Source organism: Gavialis gangeticus, unplaced genomic scaffold, assembly GCF_001723915.1.
Source record: "Gavialis gangeticus isolate Ggan-Ray unplaced genomic scaffold, GavGan_comp1, whole genome shotgun sequence".
NCBI classification, from domain to species: Eukaryota; Metazoa; Chordata; order Crocodylia; family Gavialidae; genus Gavialis; species Gavialis gangeticus.
In genome coordinates this window covers 59,003,841-59,023,984 of record NW_017728995.1, presented here as the reverse complement: position 1 = coordinate 59,023,984, position 20,144 = coordinate 59,003,841, and the positions used below count along the sequence as shown (strand labels likewise).

The 20,144-nt window shown below is 41.4% G+C and overlaps 1 pseudogene; it reads right to left on the bottom strand.

Annotated features, from left to right (window-relative positions):
- The window catches only part of LOC109287800, a 72,549-nt pseudogene that overhangs the window by 41,288 nt on the left and 11,117 nt on the right, over nucleotides 1-20,144 (bottom strand).

Below are 20,144 nucleotides of genomic sequence, written 5' to 3'. Positions count from 1 at the left end.
CTCCTCCAATATTATAAGATGCATTTTGGTATAATGATTGATAAAAGGGTAACATTTTAAGTTAATATGGTCCTTTGGCTCTGGGTGTACCTTTTCTTTTCTCTGGCCATTATTGCTCTTTAGTGTACCTGTCAGTAAGTTCTTTGAGGGGGAGCTACCTTGCTTTTCCACTTTGAGAGGCAAGGATTTCTTAGGGTGCTTTCTTTTTATTGGAACAACTATGTAGTTAGAATAAAGTTAGAAAAGCTTTTAAATGCCAGACATTCCTCATCAGGTCTCCTGTCATAAGCAGTGGATTTCAATATCGTCCATGTTATGGTAGTGTAAGAATGAAGAGACCTGATGAATAATGTCTTGCACTCAAAAGCTTGTCTAACTTTATTCCAGCTACATAGCTGGTCCTAGAAAAGATATTGTTTTAAGCAATCCTTGCCTTTTGCCTAATTTCTGGACCATCGTGGCTACAACATCATTCTTATATTCCCACTTAACAAATAATAAACATTAGGAGAATAAAAAAGATGTGAGCATTTGTTACATGCAAGGTTATTCATTCTGATTGTCTTATGAAGAGGAGGGAGAGCTTACCATTAAAGAAAACATATTTAAACAAGAAAAAATATTAGGGCTTAAGTTTCATATGCAGGGTTTCCAGCTTGGCATCTGTTCATTACGATCTTACGTCTGTTAAGCTTCAGAACATTTTTATAAGCTGGAAACACCGTTTCATCTTCAAGTAAGGGTTATTTTTACCTTTCTGTCAAATGCGTCTGTTAAGAGTGAATTGGGCTATTAAGATGCAAGACTTTTTGTGATTTCTTTTTATTGGGCTGGCTGTATAGTTGGGAGAGTTGCTGGGCAAGATTTTGAGCAGCAGGTGCCTTCCTCAAGTAATTTCACACCCAGATTTGGCTCTATTTCCTGATTCTGTTTTCCTTTAATTTCTTCCTTTGTATTATCACGCTGTACTGTGGTAGAACCTAAATACTTGAAGTGGGCCAAATGCTTAAAATTTGTATTGATTATTGTTATGTGAGGTCCTTGATTTACTCCTGCCCTATTTACCAGGAGATACTGCGTTTTATATCTATATTCACTTGTTGTCCAATTCTCTTTGCTTCATTTGTTAGTTGAATATACAAAGCTTCTATATAATTTATTTTCACTAACAAGCGCTGTATCATCATCAGTATATATGAGGATGTTGTGCTCTCCATTCAGTTCAGCTCCATCCCACATGTTAATTATGTTCCTGATAACTTTACTTTTCCATTGCCAGGTTGAATAGGATTGGAGACAGACCATCTCCTTGTCTCAGTCCAGTTCTAACTGGAAAGAGGTTCAGTTTTCTTCCATAGGCACTAATTCTGTTTCTTGATTCGTGCATATAAACTTTGAGTTCAGACACTTTGTTGGGAATTCCAAATATAGTTAATATAGCCCACAGGCTTTCTCTGTGTATAGCTGTCATAGGTTTTCTGGAAGCGGTATGAACAGAATACACGTACTTTGATTATATTCCCAGTTTTTCTCAGTATTTGTCTTTGAAGGCTTGGTTTGTCATCAGTCTATTCATGTGGAATCCACACTGGTATTCTCCCAGAATGGTAGGTAGTAAATGTTAACAGGCAATTAAGAGAACTAATTAGCAGTTATGTAATTATCTGAAAATCACCAGAAGTGGTGGGCAGACAACTCTAACTAAGCATTGGCCTACAGCCTGGCCCCACTTAGCATGTAATAATTAACTGGGAAAGCCACACAGAACCACAAAGGACACAAGTAAGAAGAGTAATAATTTAGTATATTATGAACAACAAACCGTAACATGAAAAATAAGAACTACATTCTTTACCTCCCTCCTACACCTACCATTCGTCCCACGCTGACCATCTCAGTTAGTCAGTGTTCCAGCTGAGTTTGGCCTCCAGGGGCGCTCCCTCTACTTAGATGCACACAAGAGCACAGGGGAGCTCTCGCCCAACAGGCTCATTCTGTGCATCCACTCCTGGCTTGGCAATGGCCTTTGGCTGCCCCATCCCTCAGACCCAATATATCACAACCATTACCTCTGCCCTTCCTGGACAGGGATCACTCGCACCTCACACACTCTGTGGGCGAGATCAACCACAGCCCTAGGCTCTCACTCAGTCGCAGAGGACAAAGAGACAGGATACGTAGGCAATGGAGATGAAGAAGGTGACGAAGAGCCAAGACCAACCAGAGCTCCTCACACTATCCACTTTTATAGCCCTGGTGGACAGGCAACTGTCAATCATACGAGGCACCAATCAAACGCAGGTGCACATGACACCTCTCTGTGCACTTCCTTCTTTTGTTCAGTGCACTTGGCACTCTACTTGTCCCTAAAATGTATCACTTTTAAGTCACTCAAATCACCTCAGAGGCTTCCTGCCCTTTCTCTCTCTGCAAACAGTACCAATTGTGGCATACGACACACCATCTTTTGCTCTCCGCACATTGCTCATCCATACAAAGCATGCTCACACCTAGGGGGTTCATAAGTTGAAGATGGCCAGAACCTTCCTGTGCACTAATGCATTAACACATATAAACTGTTAACCAACACACAACCTCCAGTATCCCAGGAGGTTATGGTTGCACTCAATGTGCCACTTACAGTAAATGCTATAGTGCTTATGCTAGAAAATACCTTATAGCTAACTCATAATAGGAGAATATTTCTGTAATTTTAACACTCTAGTTGGCTGCCTTTTTTTTTGAAGATGGAGCATATTAAGTTTTCGCTCCAATCAACAGGTAGAATTGATGACTTCCAGATAAGGAGAACTAATTTATGGTTTTGTTTATAAAGCTCTTCCCCTCCGTATTTTATCATTTTGGCTGCACTACCGTCAGTTCCTGCTGCCTTACTGGTCTTAAGTTCTGCTACAGTTTTTTCCCCCAGCTGATGAATACATTTTTCTGGCACTGTAAGTGTGGGGTAGTTTAATAGTTTTGCAAAATATTCTCTCCATCTCTGTGACTGGTATCTTGTCTGCTAGAACCCTTCCATTTTTGTTGTTGGTGAGATGCTTGATATCCTTGTTTATAGTTTCTGGCTCCTTCATAGAAATATCTTATATTATTTCTACTGTCTTGTTTCTTAATATCCTGGAGTTGATTCATTAGTTATTGACACCTTATATTTTTTAGAACTTCCTTTATTTCTCAGTTTCCTTATATTGCATCCACATTCTGGTTTGAGTTTTGCTGGAGGAGCTTTTGTCTTACCAATTTCAATTTTTGTTGTTTGCCTGCATTCTTTATCATACCTCCTGTTTCTTCTGATTTTCTCTTGTATCCCTACTGTTGTTTCTGTATTCTCTGATGATGACTTCCTATAGTTCCATTGATTGTTGATACTTAGGACCTCATTGCTATTTTCCCCGCATTTCTTCATTCATTTCAAATAGCTCTCGAAGCATCTGTAACCTGTTTTCAGTTTCTACTTGTTATTATTCACTGACATTTGCTTGTTTACTTTATTCAGAATCAATTTTTTTCTATGTTGTGCAGTACTGTATCTCCTCACATTTCAATCTTGCTACTATTCTTCCTCCAAAAAAAAAAAAAAAAATCCATGTCTAGATTACTGCCTCTGGAACTTCTTATATTTCATATAGAAACAGCATAGGTATATGATCAATCTGATTTACTGATCTATCTTGAGACAACCACATTTTTGTGTGTGGTTTTTGAGCATCTATCAATGATTAATTCATTTGTGGGTCCCTTTGATCTTCAGTCTCTGCTGACACTGAAATTAGTACTTAAAAGTTCTGCCCCCCAACCCCTGCCCTCACCTGTCTAATAGACTTTAGTCTATAAAGTAGGCTGGGTGATGGCTAGAAAGCTGTCAAACACAGTCTGCTGGTAAACTGTCTCTGAAGGGTCCTCTGGAATTCCTTCCTTGTTCCCCCTTCTATCTTTTTGCACCCACTTATTCCTACCATATTCAAAATCCTGTGACTTCCTCTGGCACAGAAAATTGTCATCCTTGGAAAGATTCAGTTGTATAAGTATGGGCCACAAGGGTCAGTCACAATTGACAAAGTACTTTACTCTCTTATCCAAGAAAAACAGCAGCAGTTACAGCTCCTAGGGATGAACTGCCAAAGAATGAAGGCAGTTCTTCATCTCAAACCCTTGGCAGCATGTCTGTTGACTACATAATTAATAAAACAGTAAGCTAGTATTATAGTTTAAAAAAATAAGGATTGCTTGCCATTGAACCTGATGCTGGTGAATACCTGGCTTAGACTTTCTGGCAACATACAATATAGCACACAGTTGGGAGGACTCCTTTTGGATTCCCTTCACTGTGTTGTTGTTCATATACCTTACCTCATTCTGATTTTTTCTGTAGTAAGTTTTAGCAGTGATGAAATAAAAGTTACTCTGCATTGGGCTGTACCTACCCAAGCTCCAGGTTATACATAAGCTTGGCAGAACTCAATTTTTCTTTTTAATGATTCTGATGGATACTAACCATGTGTATTTTTAAGCATTTCTTTCAATTTTTATTGATTTGAATTAAATTAACAATATAAAGATCCTCTGCTCCTGTGGCAAAAAAACAACCCCAAAATGAAAAGGCCAAGAAAACACTGCTGAAACTTGTATCCTTTCTAACTGGAGTCTTTCTCTCCATATACCAGTCAGTATATGGAGAGAAAGACTCCTCATCAGTAGGCTGTTTCACCTTTTTTACAGTCTCGCCCTAGTTCTCTACAGCTGAATTGTCCCATTCCTGCATCAGGAATTCACCACTGCTTCTGGTCAAGCTAAAATACTCTTCCAGCCTCCCACCCCTTCAGGTGGGGATTTAAGTAGCCTATTATCTTCCTCCAGCCTGCTGCTCAGCACCTGTGAACGAGTAGTTAATTGCTTAATTAGCAAGTCATTAGGTTGCCTGCTGTTCTTCTCTTGAAAGAGACCAGCCCTCTATACTCCAGCCTGAGACTCCCTTCTGTTTCTATTTTCGATTATTAATGATGGAAATAATTTTTGTCAGTTATGTGAGTATGACATGTAATCAACATGTGCCAATAAAAATCAAATCCTATCAAGCCTAGTTATACCGTAACCGTAAATTAATAATAACTAATATGTTTCAAGAGTCCAACATTTAGAAAAACAATATAATGATGCCAGATTACCTTTAGGGTACATCCAGTTTCTAATGGAAGCAGCTAGTAAAATACATATCTAGCTATCTGGACAAGTCCCTCACATTGGATAAATGAGCCAGACCTCTTATTCATTCAAGTTGCAGAAACAACTGGAGTGGACCATGTCTATTAGAGTTAGATACTGTATGAACACAGAACAATGAGTGGCCCCATCTGTTCCAGCACTTAACAACCTTCATAGATGCAAGAGAATTTTCTAACCTAAATCTCACATATTGCAGTTGAAGGCCATTACTTCTTCAAGTTAGATGTGAAAAACAGCTGTAGGATTGCTTTCTAATTCAGAGTGGGTAAGTGCTCAAACTAATTACCTAGAGAGGTGGTCATATCCCTATCATGGAAGTTTTTAAATGCATGTTAGCCAAACATTTTTGGGGTAGTTTAGGTTGATCTTGCTTTGAGCAAGGGGTGTGACTCCTAACCCCCTGAGAAACCTTCCATCCCTAACTTCCCATGGGTTCTATGATCTAAATGAACAACATAAAGACTAGGCTTGATGTCTTTGTTTTGTCTTCTTTTCTGGGAACGCTTCATGTTACATTTAGGTTGCTCGTAGTCTTTACAGTTGACACTCCATTTGAGTTGGCTAGTGTCCATTACTAACTTCTTCCAGTACACTTGAGGCCATGACTGGAAGCTTGTGGTACTTTAATGTAGAGCATTTCTAAAACTGCTGGGCAGTAAAGAGAGGTCAATTTTGGTTTGTAAGTGCTTTAGTTGCCTGAAGACTACATCAAAGAACAACTGAGACTTGTTCAAAAGCATAAACCATAGTGCTTTACCAAACAGAATATTTAGTCAAGCGTGACTTGGAAAACCTATCTATGCATGTTTGAGAAGAAAGATCCTTGTTGGGAGAAACTAATTAGAATAGTCATGCCCAGATGTTTGTCAGAAACCCCCAAGCTATCTGGGATAAACCAGGTTTGCACCTTAAACTCTATATGCTGTGCACAGCTGCTTATGTAAGAATTCTTGAGTTTGGTTATATTAATTTGTGTGTTTTCCCCAGTGCAACATTTTTTTAATCCTACATCTATGGCTGGTTTCCATTCTAAGGTTCTGCCAGGATCCAATAGCTGGGACATGGCTTTTACTTTGGTTTTTCTAGCTGAAAATAAATTCTCATAAATATCTGATGCTGCTGTCAGAAAAGGATTTTTTCTTGTTAAAAGAAACAGCACATCTTGCTCCTTCTCACTATACCAAAGTTTTAAAACATATATTAAACAATGGGTACCTGTCTAAATATATCAAATAGCTATGTCATGTGTGGGGGGTGGGAGGGGGATTTGGACAAAATATAGGCTGCTTACAGGCATGAAAAAAAAAACGCAGGACATTTAACTCGGTGTGCCCCTGCACTGAGTGCAGCACATGCCCAGAAGAGGCATTATGTTAGTTTGACCTAATTTGCCCAACATCTGTACAGATTGTGCGTTTCAGCAGGGCTTTTTGGCACTTTTACCTAATGGCTGATTGAATCAGCTTTAGATAAAATTGCCAAAAAGCCCCAGTGAAATGCCCAACTTATACAGCTATTGGGGAGCCGGGTCAAACTAACATGCTTCCTCTTCTGATAAAGCACTGGATATTTTTTTTTTCATGTCTGTCAGCAGCCATAATTGCCAACCTACAATAATCAATTTTATGAACTGGAATGAATAATGAATCGATAATGAATTTTAAAATCACAGTAGTTAGAAAACAGAGTAGAATGCACAAGCAGTCTTTGTTTTCTTCTGTCTATTTATTCCACATCACAAAATGCCAACCCCTTCTCTTGTATCTGTATGTATGCACAGGCCTGCACAATCATTTCTCAGCCTGATACCCTCAAGAGTTACTGATGAGACCTTGGCTTATTGCCTTGCTCTCCAGTTTACTGCTGCAGCTTCTAGATCTACCTGTACTAAACATCTAGTTTAGCTTCAATGAACTAAACTGATCTATTTCAATAAAATGAAAATTGTGCTATTGGCCACTTCCCAGTGAGCACCCTTTCATCTTAAGCAACCATTTTAAGTATCTCCAAAATGTCTGGTATTGTTTTGTTTGATGTGCAATCCGAGACCACTTCTACTAAGGACTTTTTTTTCCTTCAGGAAATTTTTGAGAGCAACCACTGCATTAACTCAAGAACATTATTACTCAACCACAGTAATATTACTGCTGCCCACAATCCATGTCCTTATTGAAGCAATGTTGCTTACCTCTTAAATAAATCCATATTTGAATCAGTTTTAAAATGCAAACCTCTCAGCCACCAGGCAGTTTCCCAAAAATGTCATTTAAATGATGGAAAGCTGAACTAACACAGTGCTGAAAGTTTTCCAGTTCATACAGCAGAAGGGGCCAGTATAATCATGAACAAAGGTACTAGTAAAGATTTAGAGAAGCAACATGGAAACAACAAATGAAGCCAGCAACTGAACTCAAAAAGCAGTTTGTCTCTTAATAGTCCTACTATCTTGGAGAAGAATACCAGGCATTGTATGTAAAGGACACCTGCCAGCACTTAGCTGAAGGTAGTTCTTCACTGTAATTTTTTTTTCCAAAGGAAGAAAAAGGGAGGGAAATGGAAATGCAAATAGCAATCTGTTAAATGGGATTTTCACCAAGAGCTGCTTTAATATCACTAGACTAACCAGGTTTTTATAAGCAGTTCAAATGAAGGTAGGAGCTGTGTTTAAGGAAAAATACCTTTGTGAATATATTCACATAACCTGATGGTATTCCATGTCAACTTCCGGGGGTTACACTGGTTTATAAGGGCTGCACTAGACTGCCCTCAAATGAAACCCTAAGGAATTTCAAAGCAAAAGGTATATGAGGGGAGTTAGAGCTTAATTTTGGCTTGGTGCCTACAGGTTTGAATCCCTGGCATTCTAGTTGGTCAGTGTGGCAATATGGAGACTAGATCTTCAGTTCAAAGGGATGGAGGGGAATTTATAACAGCCAGGAGGATGACAGCATTGAAAAATCCTGGGAGGATGTCGGTACTCACCTGACTAGTATCTTCCAGCTGCTGAGCCATCCTTTTGTTCCAGTTTTTGTGTATTTGAGAGCAGTATGTCTTCTACTGTGTTTCTTGCTTTTGTTTCTCTCTCTCCCATTGCATGATCTATCAAGTTTAAATACCACCTCTTTTTTGCAGCAGCAGCGGGTGTGCTGTGGCTTCATTCTCTCTGGTAGCTAAACGTGTAAGATCTTTTAACTATAGTTTTCTATGATGATGTGTTCAATGTGTATGTTACATTTATTTTGGGTGCACAGAATTTTCCTAAGGCATCTAAAAATTGAGCTGCAGCTTGCCTTTTGTTATCTGTGGTTTGCCAAATTGGGAAGCAGTCCTTGTGCAATGCTGTATCCTGCATAGCTGTTCTGTTTGTCATGCCTTCTATCTCCAGCCTTACAGCTACACTGGAGGCCCTAAAGAAGTTCCATTTTCCTAAGCCTTCCCATATTTCTCTTAACTAGGTACCAGAATAAAAGAGCTGATGAAGCTAAGTGAAGGTACTGACTTACAGGGCACAGCTTTGAATCAAAAGTATAAGGCTGGAAGGAACCTAAGAGGCCTCTGATTTGAAGCAGGATCATCTGTGTCTAAACCATTCCAGGCAACTGTTTGCCCAACCTGCTCTTAAGGGCTAAGTAAGTACAGACAGTCAAGGGCAGCATGTATTCAATTTTCACAGGTTAGTCTAACCTGAGTAGGTTGAAACAATAAGCAAGTGAACAGACATTCAGTTTTGATTCTGGAAATGCAGCCACTTATCTGTTGTGGCACAGGTCCGAAGCCGAGGGATGCTAGAGCACACCTCCCTGCTCATCTGGAGCAGACAGCTTGGGCCAAGGCTTGCCCACCCACCCTGCAAGGGGGGCTTTGCAAGGAAGGTGAAAAGCATCTTGGGATGCTGGGAGACTGTGACTTAACTTGAATCTGGAGGGGATACGAGAGAGATCAGTAAGTCTGTTACTGCATCCATCCAGGATTATCTTAAATGGTTTTCGCCATTTTGAAAGTGGTTTATGTACACTGAACTTCTGTTGCGTTACAGATTTGAACTGGTTTCTGATCATTTATACTGGTTTATATGTAATTTCTGTCCCTAGCCCAGAACTTACAAGGGTAGTGATTTTACATCCTCTTTAGGTTGCCTTTTCCAATGTTTAGCCACAGTCAGAGTTTGAAAGTTCTTCCTGATATTCAGTCTAAATTCCCCTTGTTGCAACGTACACTGATGATTCTACAATACCCAGAATTATGTTTCACTTCTCTTGTAATGTGACTCGCAGGGACAGCTATGTATTTTGGAGTTTGAAGGAAGCAAGAAGTTGAAGAGGTTTTAAACCTCCAGGAGGGCTCTTCCTTTAATTCCTTCCTATTCAGCAAGTAGTACATAAGAATTTTATTCTTATCTTCCCCAACCAGTAGGGATTCTCTTTCCTATTATAAATTTCAAATTAAGGTTAAATACAAAGGTCTTGAGTGCTGGTTGCAGAGGTTCTTTCTGTAGTTGGCTTTCAGACTATGCAGGCTTTTTGGCTTGTTGCAGAAACCTCAGTTGGTGTATCTTCTTGCATCATCCTTTCATCTTGTCTGCCCTACTCAAAGTTCACCCCAAGAACACTAAAAATAACATAGCATACACATCTGCATGTACAGAGACTAGAAAATAAATTGGTCTGATCAGAAATCAAGATAAAGCAATTTATTAGTTTACCAAGAGGGCTTTGCACAACGATGAGGAAAAAATTTCTTCAAACCTAGTTTTCTTTATCTTCCCTTCAAAAAAAGTTTGCTAATAAGAAGCTTGATTTTGTTTCCTGGCTTAAATTGCATTTTGGAAAGTGTTTTCATCTTCACAGTTCCCACTAAAGAGAGATTTACTTGAGAAATTGGAAAGTCTTTATATAAATTGAGACATCCTTGTCTTGTTCATTCTTTGTTTTTATCTTACTTTAAATTGCTTTTCACATTTTCACCCTAACTCTTTGGACTGCAGCTCATGTACCCACATACAAGTTAGATTTGAATTAACTGTTGCCATAGCACTCATAGCAAACTAACTTCCTGAGTACTTACTCAGCTTTCTGTCACAACTGCTAGCAGTGCCTGAACCAGCTAGTTCAAATCTAGGGTATATATTTAGTTGGCATCACCTCAATCAGTAATATTTACAAGATGGAAAGTAGTAGACTTGAGCCACTGGGACTGTTCAAATGCTTAAAATTAAACTTAAGTGCTTTGGTGGATGAAATCGCAGCAAGAAGATGTTTGAGAGAAGAGAATTTGACTTTCTGATCTTTCTCAGCTCCAAAGGAAATATGTCCAGGGGACACTCAAGTTCTAAATTTTGACCATATGTTTGAGTCCTTCAGTAAATCAGGGCTCACTGCCACAAAAAAAAAGGAGTTAAACTGGACTTTATGTGTGATCATAAAATGGCATCACCCACCAACTGCTGTAAAGTTTGACATTGGTCAGTTTTTATTTTTGACATTTTAAATAATGTATTTTGGCTTCTGCTCTGACCACAGTGTAATAAATAGTTGTTAAAAATCTACTTACCTGCTTTATAGCACACAACAGCTTCCCATAACAGTAAACAATAATGAAAAAAGGAATCACAAGGCAAAAGATGAAAAGACATATGATATAGGATACATTATTTGCATCCCTTGAATGCTAGCTGACTGAACATGTTGTCCCTGGCCCTTCTGGTCCATAGCTGCTCCATCCAAAAAGGGGTGGTAAGGTCCAGACTAAAGAGTATATCCATGACCAGAGGATTCCCATCCACACTTTTCTATAGTTCGTGGTATCTACTTCTGTAGTTCTCATCATTGTACAGTACCGCTCATAAGAGAGTATGGCCAAAGATATAAGTGATATGGTACCTGCAATAAGATACGTTTATTTTAATGCCAAGAATGGTTGGATTATTTTTAATTTTTGCTATTATTACAGCACTGAAATGTAAATTAATGGTTAAATTGGTCTCTGAGAAGAACAGTGTTCTCTGAGCTAGGATTCTTCAAAAATAATGGGAGAATATTGTGAAAGTGTCTCTATTATAGGGAAGAGGATCATCCTTCTGAGACGTGCAGAAGGGATAATGGAATCACTCCTACATTTCAGTTGGATAACTCTTAGTTGGTCTCAAGCTGTACTTTGGTTGTCCACTAGCTGAAACAGATTCTGCCCTCAAGCTTAAATCCTATTCCCAAATAAATAAAGGTGCAGTTCTGTTCCACCTATTGAACATGTAAGTGGACTTAGGATAATGAACAGAATTGCACTTAAGCTCATGAAAAACAGTTCATTTGAGAGGTGGGTGGATGCTCTTCTTCCTCACTGTGACTCACTCTTTTTTTGTGACTCGCTCTTAGGATGAAGATGACCATGTGTTACAGAAGTAGAAGGAATCAGAACTTGTGGTAGAGGTAATATCTTTTATTCAACCAACTAGATTTTGCCAAAAAATGTCTTTAATTGCAAGATTTGGGGCACAAGCACCCTTCTTCAGGCATAGGGGAACAGATTGTAAAAGATACCCTAGGTCGAAATGAAAGTTCACATTTCATAGGAGAGTTAAAGCTGTGGTATAATCTCCTGTTTGAAGATCACCACACGTTTAATTCTCCTATGAAATGTGAACTTTCATTTCGACCTAGGAGAAAAGATTGTAAAAGTTCTCCTATGCCTGAAGAAGGTTGCTTGTGCCCCAAAGCTTGCAATTAAAGAATTTTTTTTACAAAAATCTAGTTGGTCTAATAAAATATCACCTCTACCACGAGACCTGATTCCTTTGCCTCTAGACCAGTACAGCTAAAACCTGATACTTTACAGAAGTAGATGCATTAATGGATTTTCAGGACTTGAGCAGGATTAAATAGAATTGCTCTTATGTGTCCAAGGCTACTTACATGCCTAATAGGTGTGATACAGTCTGGTCCTAAGCAAGATGTCATATTGATTGAAGGTCTCATAAAAGTTGAGAGATAAATTGTGCCACTAAGAGCAGTAGGAGCAGGTCTCCAGATCTGAAATTTCAGCTTTCTGCCTCTGCCTCTGCTTGTGCTTGTGCTTTGAAAAAAGTATCCCCCATCCACTCCTCTTCCCCACCCTCCTTCTTGAGCATGAACAACCCCCCTAGCTCCTTTCACATCCCCTTCCAGCAGTCTCTCACTTTTGTGTGCACGGACACTGTAGCATTTACACTTACAGAGCCCAAGGGGTCCAAAGCAATTATGTGTACCATTTACAGGGTACCTACAGGGCTGCTTAAAAGTTTATAGTCGCAAGGTACTCAAAATAGCAAGGCTTCTTTAGAAAACCCAGAAGCATATAATGATTTCAAAAGATACATAAGCAAAGTCTTTACAAAAGATAATTTTATAATCCTTGTATTGTCTGCTGGTGTTCTTGACTGCATTTCAGAGTTAACGCAAGTGAAAAGAATAAATCCAACATCCTATCTACCATGAAATAAATAATATGTTATTCCTAAGAGAGAAATCCTTTAAAGTGTGTTCTATTGACTCCTTAAAAAGAGACATATTGGCTATGTTAGTGAGTGCTGTGGTGACAATATACTTGCATCACAATGCTCCCTGTTATTTTTATACTTTTGTAGAGTGCCAGATTGACCTTTGAACACTAAATCCTTCATTTATGTTTTTGCCAGAGAAAGGCACACTTGTTCATCTGGTTTCTCTTGTTTGCTCTGAGCATGTGGATAAAGTTTAGGTGCCCAACATATGTGAAAAGCTAAACTCTTGATATGGGATTGTGGTTCAAAGCCTTTAAGTCAGTGACTGTCTTTCCCTTAACTTCAATACTGGATCAGGTTTTGTGGCCAGAGAGGTCACTGTCAGTGAGGTAAGAAGAACAGCTAAGAAGGAAATAGGGTTAGGCCTAAATAGGATTCTTGTACTGGGTGAGATAATCCCATGCTTAACCGCACCTATTGCCCTTATTTCTCTCACACATACTGCTTCCCTTGCATTTGCTGCTCCTCCATTCTGTAAACAGAAGCACCAAATAAAGGTCTTCAGAAACACCTTTATTGCAGAAGTAGCTTGTGTGGGCATTAGAGACATCTTTTTAAAAGCTTTTACACTGTTACTTGCATGGAATAATAATCTTCACCAAGGTACGATACTGTACACCTTTCACTTAGGGTGCTGTCGTCAATGCATCCTAATTAAAATATGTCAGAGCAGCCTCAATTTGAATCAGCTCATGCGTTCTAATTAGAACGCTCCAGCAGCTTCGCTGTTGCGTGTATTCAGTGTCCCCACATTTCCAAATGGCACCAGGGGCGCTTTACTAAAGTTTATCAAATGAGCTTTAGTTAAAGCACCCCTACCATCATTTTGAAAAGCAGGGCACTGAATACACGAGACACTGCAGGCATTTTAACTCTCAAGAGCCACTCTAATTAAAATGCCCCTCCTCCCACCCTGGAGCATGAGTGTAGTTGACCTGAGAGGTTGTCTACTGTGACTTCTCAGTGCAGTTATTATTGGCAGTTAAAGATTTGGCAATTTTTAGAAACAAGTGTGAAGTTACTTAATTATCTTCCTAGTTATATAGGTCCTCTGAGAGGGGGAGCAGCTCTGCTCCAAGAACAGTAAGCAAGGATTTGCATAGTATTTCTTCTGTGTGGATTTGTGAGAGGTTTTTCATTGTACTGCTTGGGGAGTTTTGAGAGTCTCCAGTGCTGCATTTCAGGTTTTAGGTTTCTGAACTTCTGGACAAGATGGGTCACTGTACCCCAAAACTAAAAAAAATCCCTTCAGGCCAATCTGATTTAATTTTTGACAGGGAGACTTGTTGGTGGATAATGCAAATATCATAGACATAATACATGTGGCTTTTAGAAAGGCTATTGACGGTGTCTCTCATTCCATCTTCATATGTACAGTGGAACATTGTGGCTAAATACCATTAGGTGCAAAATATTTGTTGAATAGTCATAGATATGTCAGATCAATATCAGACTGGTGAGAGAGGACAAATTGTATTTCCAAGGGTCTCTTCTAGAACAATTGCTGTTTACCATATATCATCCCACCACATATAACATACCCCAGTTTTTAAAAGGCTCCAAGAAAGAAAAAAAAAAAATTCCTTGCAGGTCTGTGGGCCTGGGGGATGGATACCAGGGCTGGGGGCCATACACCAGAACTGGCCTGATCTGGCATGCTGGCACTAAGGCAACTGCAGCCAGTGCTGGGGCCAGCATGCCAGTGCTGGGGCCATGTGCTGGGTTGGAACTAGTATGCCAAGTCGGGCCACAAACCAACCCCACATACCATCCTGGTTGGGGTTAGGGACTACCCATAGGTCTGGAAATTTGGTGCAGTGGGTGGGGAAGGGAGTGCTGGCAACATTAATTCCTGTAGTTCCCAAACTGCAGCAATTAATGCTGCCACCACTCCCCCCCCCTCCCCCCACTTCCCCTCACCCAATTCCACATCCACAGGGAGCCCTTTTCCTCTCATATAATGCCCCAATTTTCCCCAGTTAGGTTTGGGGGCAAAGGTGTGAGTTATATGTGAGAAAAAGAGGTAGTATTTTATTAGCATCTTGGAAGCAGTAATAGAGTGGTTAAGGAAGAGAAATATTTGAAATGTTACTGCATTTGCCAGCACCTGTAGAGGAAACTATTACTAGAACTGAAACCAACCAGCCAAACCTAGCCTCAAATAAATAAAACTGCTAGGGATATGTAGAAAATTGTTGATTCATTTATGTGCCAAATTATCCTAGATGAAAAAGCAACTCAGCATACATTGGGACAGCAGCTAAGGACTACAGACTACTAGGCATAATAGAAAAGTTACTATATGTAACTTTTACTCTTCTGACCAATTAATTATTATTCTCATTATTAATTAATGAGAATTTATTACTGCATAAAAAAATTTCACTACTAAAAAAATTCAAAGTATGTGAATAATATATCGTTTCGTAGTTGGTAGGGTCGGAAGAAACCTAAGCAGATCATCAAGTCTGACCCCCTGCCATGGGCAGGAAAGGATGCTGGGGTCAAACGACCCTGGCTAGGTGTCTATCTAGCCTCCTTTTGAAGACCCGCAGTGTAGAAGCGAGCACCACTTCCCTTGGAAGTTGGTTCTAGATCCTAGCCGCCCTGACTGTGGAGTAGTGCCTCCTGATATCTAGCCTGAATCTACTCTCCATCAACTTATGCCCGTTATTCCTTGTTACTCCCTGTAGTGCTCAGGGGAACAGGGACTCTCCCATTGCTGGTCCCCCTTTGCCAGTTTGTAGATGGCCACCAGTCCCCCTCTCAGCCTTCTCTTGTGGAGGCTGAACAGGTTCAGGTCCCATAGCCTCCGCTCATAGGGCCTGCCTTGCTGCCCCCTGATATGAATCTTAGCTTTCTGAAGAGAAGAGAAACCTTTATGATCTTTTAAAATAAGATCCATAAGAAGAGGCACTAGGGAACCTGCCAAATACCTGTTCAAAGAAAGAGGGAAAACTAGCAACGCCTGGTACTGGGATTCATAACTCCAATCTATATGACAAAATATCTTTAGCAACAGCCCTACAAAGGAAATTAGGTAGACTGTATGAAGCACTTGTTCCTTGGTTTCAGACCTAGCTTAATGTCTGACAGTGAGAACTGTGGCTACTCATGCAATGCTTTACTATACAAATCATAGCAATAATGATTTAGATCAGCTAAAACTGTTTCCCACTCATGGCTCAACCTCACTTCTTCTGTGCTCTAACAATGCAGAGGTCTTGATCAACCAGCTAGAAAGTGCAGAAATGTTAAAACAACCTATCTGACTTAGACCTCAAAACAGCACAGAAGACAAAGCTACGGAATTCATGAAGATCTGCCGCTGTGCTGCAGCTGAAAACATAGAATACAGCAATATTCCAGTATCTGTGAAGCTACTGGCATGCTTCATTGCAGACCTAAACAGATACAGGTAATCATTAAACTCTGCACAGAGCGTTTTATAGTAAGATTGTAGTTCAGCCAATGTGCACTGTTTATACCAGGGGTGGGCAAAATATGGCCTGCAGGCCAGATCTGGCCTGTCAGGCATTTTCATCTGGCCTGTGGCGTCCGCCAATGAATTGTGCCCCACCCAGCCCTTATGCTGGCAAAGGTGGGAGTGAGCTGCCCATGTGTCCAACATACCCTATTGTGCCATGCTCCCACCCCCTTGGGTTGAAGGGTCTGGCATGGCCAGCAGCAGCTTCCGGGCAGGGCTTCTGCTGCAGCCACCCCATGGGAACCTGCTTGCCTTCCTAGAGGTCCAGCTTGCTCAGGGCAGCAGGTAAGGAAGCGGCAGGGCTGGTGCTGGGGCGGAGTGGAGTTGCAGCTGGGTGAAGTGCGCAGCACAGTGCAGAGCCTGCACTCGGGGGGCAGCAAGAGCATGGAGCTCAGCTGGGCAGAGTATGGGTGTGAGGGGGCGGGATGTGGGGAGCCCTCATATGGTCCCCCCAGTGGTGTGCACCGCATGCTGCCAGCAGCAGGCACAGGGGCTCAGGGCACTCGTGCCTGTCACAGGTGCTGGTGTCCGGCATGACAGAGCTCTGGCTAGTGCAGAGCAGGTGAGGAGAGCAGCCTCCCCTGCCACTCCATGCTCTCCCGCAGCTCCCACGCTCATAGTGCAGGAAGACCCGTGCTGGAGCCAGCTGCCTTTCCGTCCCCTGCTGTGTAGGTCTGCAGACTTTGCCAGGAGTGGAGGGAGCCCTGCCCCCTGCTTCCCTGTGGAGTCCAGTGTGGGGCTTCCTTGGTGTAAATGAGGGAGCTGCAGGCATGCTATGCTGAGCCCCTGTGATAAAGGTGGCTGGGCAGGCTGCGCACCACTCACAAACACACACACGCAGCACTGGCCAGACCTGCACCCAACCAAGCACCAACACCTGCGCCAGGCACAAGTAACCTGAGCCCCCTACCTGCTGCAACTGCTGCTGCTGGCAGCAGGGCCTGTGTGCCATGGGGAGAATGTGTGTGGGGGGGGGTCCCTGCACCCCCCCATCGTCTCACACCCCACAACCCCCCACATATATACACACACCCCAACATGACCTATGTCCCCCCACACCCTCACGCACAATTTAAAGGAGTGATACTTTATTTTTGAGTTATTATGCAATCCCTTATATAGAGAGTACACAAATGCAAATCATGACAAAATTTTTTGTAATAAAATTAAAATACGTTACAGTAGGTATTTGAGTTCTAGTGTATGATTTGTTTTGTTTTTTTCTTGTGCTAAGATGGCAACCCTCCCCTCCCAAAAAGAGTATTTTGTGGGGGCAAAGGGCATGACTTCTGGTGACAAAAGTCAGGGGTTAGAGGGTGGGACTTCCAGTCCCAATATGGCAGCCAGGGGCAGGGCTACCAACGTGACTTACAACAGCTCACCAAAACGTGTTAAGTGGCCCTCCAGTGACAAGAATTGCCCACCTCTGGTTTATACAGATGTTTGAAATTGGGGAATAACAGCTAGGTTATAAATAAAGCATCTGCTTATTATTATTTGGATTTTACCATGTATATTATCCTGTGAAAGTTAATCAACCATAAAGCAAAAATGAAATTTTCCAGTGTTGTAACTCAGATGTAACTGAGAACATAACTGATGTACTGGATAAACACAGATAAGTAGTACTGATACATCTGAGTTTATATCTTTCTCTGGATTATAATTTTATACACATTTTAAGTACATTGCATTTCCTGGAAAAGCTACAATGAGCAACACCTGTAATCCAAACTGAATTTACTGTCTTCCAAAAGGATATGACCAAACCGCTATTTCAGAACATTTCTCAACCTGAATATTCACAGCCTATATCTGATTTGGTTGTAGCATTTGCTTTGGGCCTTTATTCCAGCACGGCCATAGTAATACCACTGTTATGCTGGTACCCAAAGAACATATAAACTACATGTTTATGCTCTTTGTAGATCTAACCTCCTGATCAGGGGAAAAGGGAAACCTGCTTCCTCTAAATAACTGTATGATAAAAACATGTTAGGAGATATTTTTAGTAAATAATTTTGCAATTGGAAATATAACTCAGTGGGTTTTTTTAAGTTTTATCAGTATTGCATTTTTTTTTTTGACACCACTTTCATGATGCAGGAAATACCTACTTGCCCCGTTGGCTGCAAGAAGCCAAACTTCAGGATAACAGCCCAGAGGTTCCAGGGGAGTGTTGACTGTTCAATGCTTCACAGGCTTACAGCTATGCTTGGCTTCCTACTATTCTCTAACCATGTCTTCTTGCTTTGTTTTATGCTTGCTTGCCCCTTTTGTCTGGCTTTCCCTGATTTTGTCTGAACCTACCACAGTCTGGTTCCTCAGGCCCTTCCTTGGCTTATGCTTTTTCCTTGGTTACCGTTCTTGTCTTTGACTCTGCCCCTGCCTTTTTTCTCAACTTCTAAGCTTCTGATTCCTAACATAATGGTTTTTTTACTACAGTTTCTGGCTCCAAGTTCTTGGATTTATTCTTGATGCTGCCTCTTGGCCCTGTTTGCCAGGTTTGTGACTTGTCTTGGGGATGCCCTTGTTGGTAAAGAGGGTACCTGGCTAAGGTACCTGGGTGTGATGGTGGTACCATTACTCCTTTCTATGCCTTTGATTGTGGAAATGGCTGTGTCTGTATTTCACTAGTCTGTTGGCTGTGTGGCTCAGGTAGAACTTGGACTTTGATATAATTCTCCAGATGTTCAAACATAGAGTAACCTTCACAGAAAGGACATTTTAAAAAATCCCTGTTAGGGATTATGATTGCTATGGACTGTTCCTACTCCCTGTGGACCAGCTTAAGGCTGACGCTAGTCATTTAAAGTTTGCACTGTGTTTAGCAGGAGTTGGGGTGTCCATTCCCTCTCAACATGTGCATGGCCAACCCTACAATTTGGCTCAGAGTTAGGAATGCTGGCTGCCAGTAGCTGAGAGATTTTTCAAGTTGGAAACTACTTGCCAGGAAGGTGGTGAATTGAATATATATTTCAAATAAACTCCAGTAATCAGTTAGCTTTTAACAAACTACATCCCTGCAGCTGTCATGGACCAACTGAGCAATATTGAATTTGCTAGAACCATACCAGTTTACAGTAGCTGATGTTTTGGTACTTCACTCCCCTCTCTTCCCCCTTATGATAATTAAGTCTCCAGCCAAACTTCATAGCCTGAAACTGTTACTATAAGTCAAAACCCTTTGCAAATAACTTAATCTTAGCATCTGGCCTTATTATACTGCAGTCGCTCGGGGATGTAGGGGGGCAGCCAGGAAGGCCAAGGCAGAGATGGAATTAGGACTAGCTTCTCAGATTAAGGACAATAAGAAGTCCTTCTTTAAATACACAGGGGGTAAAAAGAAGGTTCCGGGTAATGTGGGACCCCTGCAGGACGCGTTGGGAAATTTGGTCGTCACACCAGACAACAAAGCTAACATGTTTAACGATTTCTTTGCCTCCGTCTTCCTAAGTAGGGACCAGAACAGCCACCTCCCTGCTGGCCCCCCTTGGGCCCCAGGAGAGGCTCACCTGGGCCAAGGGTTAGTGGGGAACTAGTTAGGGAGCTTCTGGAGGGACTGGGCGTATTCAAGTCAGCTGGTCCAGATGACCTCCACCCTAGAGTTCTAAAGGAATTGGCCGAGGTCATTGCAGGACCCCGGCACAGCTTTACGAGCACTCGTGGTGCTCTGGTGTGGTGCCGGAGGACTGGAAGAGGGCCAACATGGTTCCCATCTTCAAAAAGGGGAAGAAGGAGGACCCAGGAAACTATAGGCCAGTCAGTCTTACCTCGATCCTGGGCAAACTGTTTGAGAAAATTATTCTGGCACACATCCATGAGGGGCCAGCAGGGGACTGCATGATTAGGGGCAACCAACACAGGTTCATCAGTGGCAGG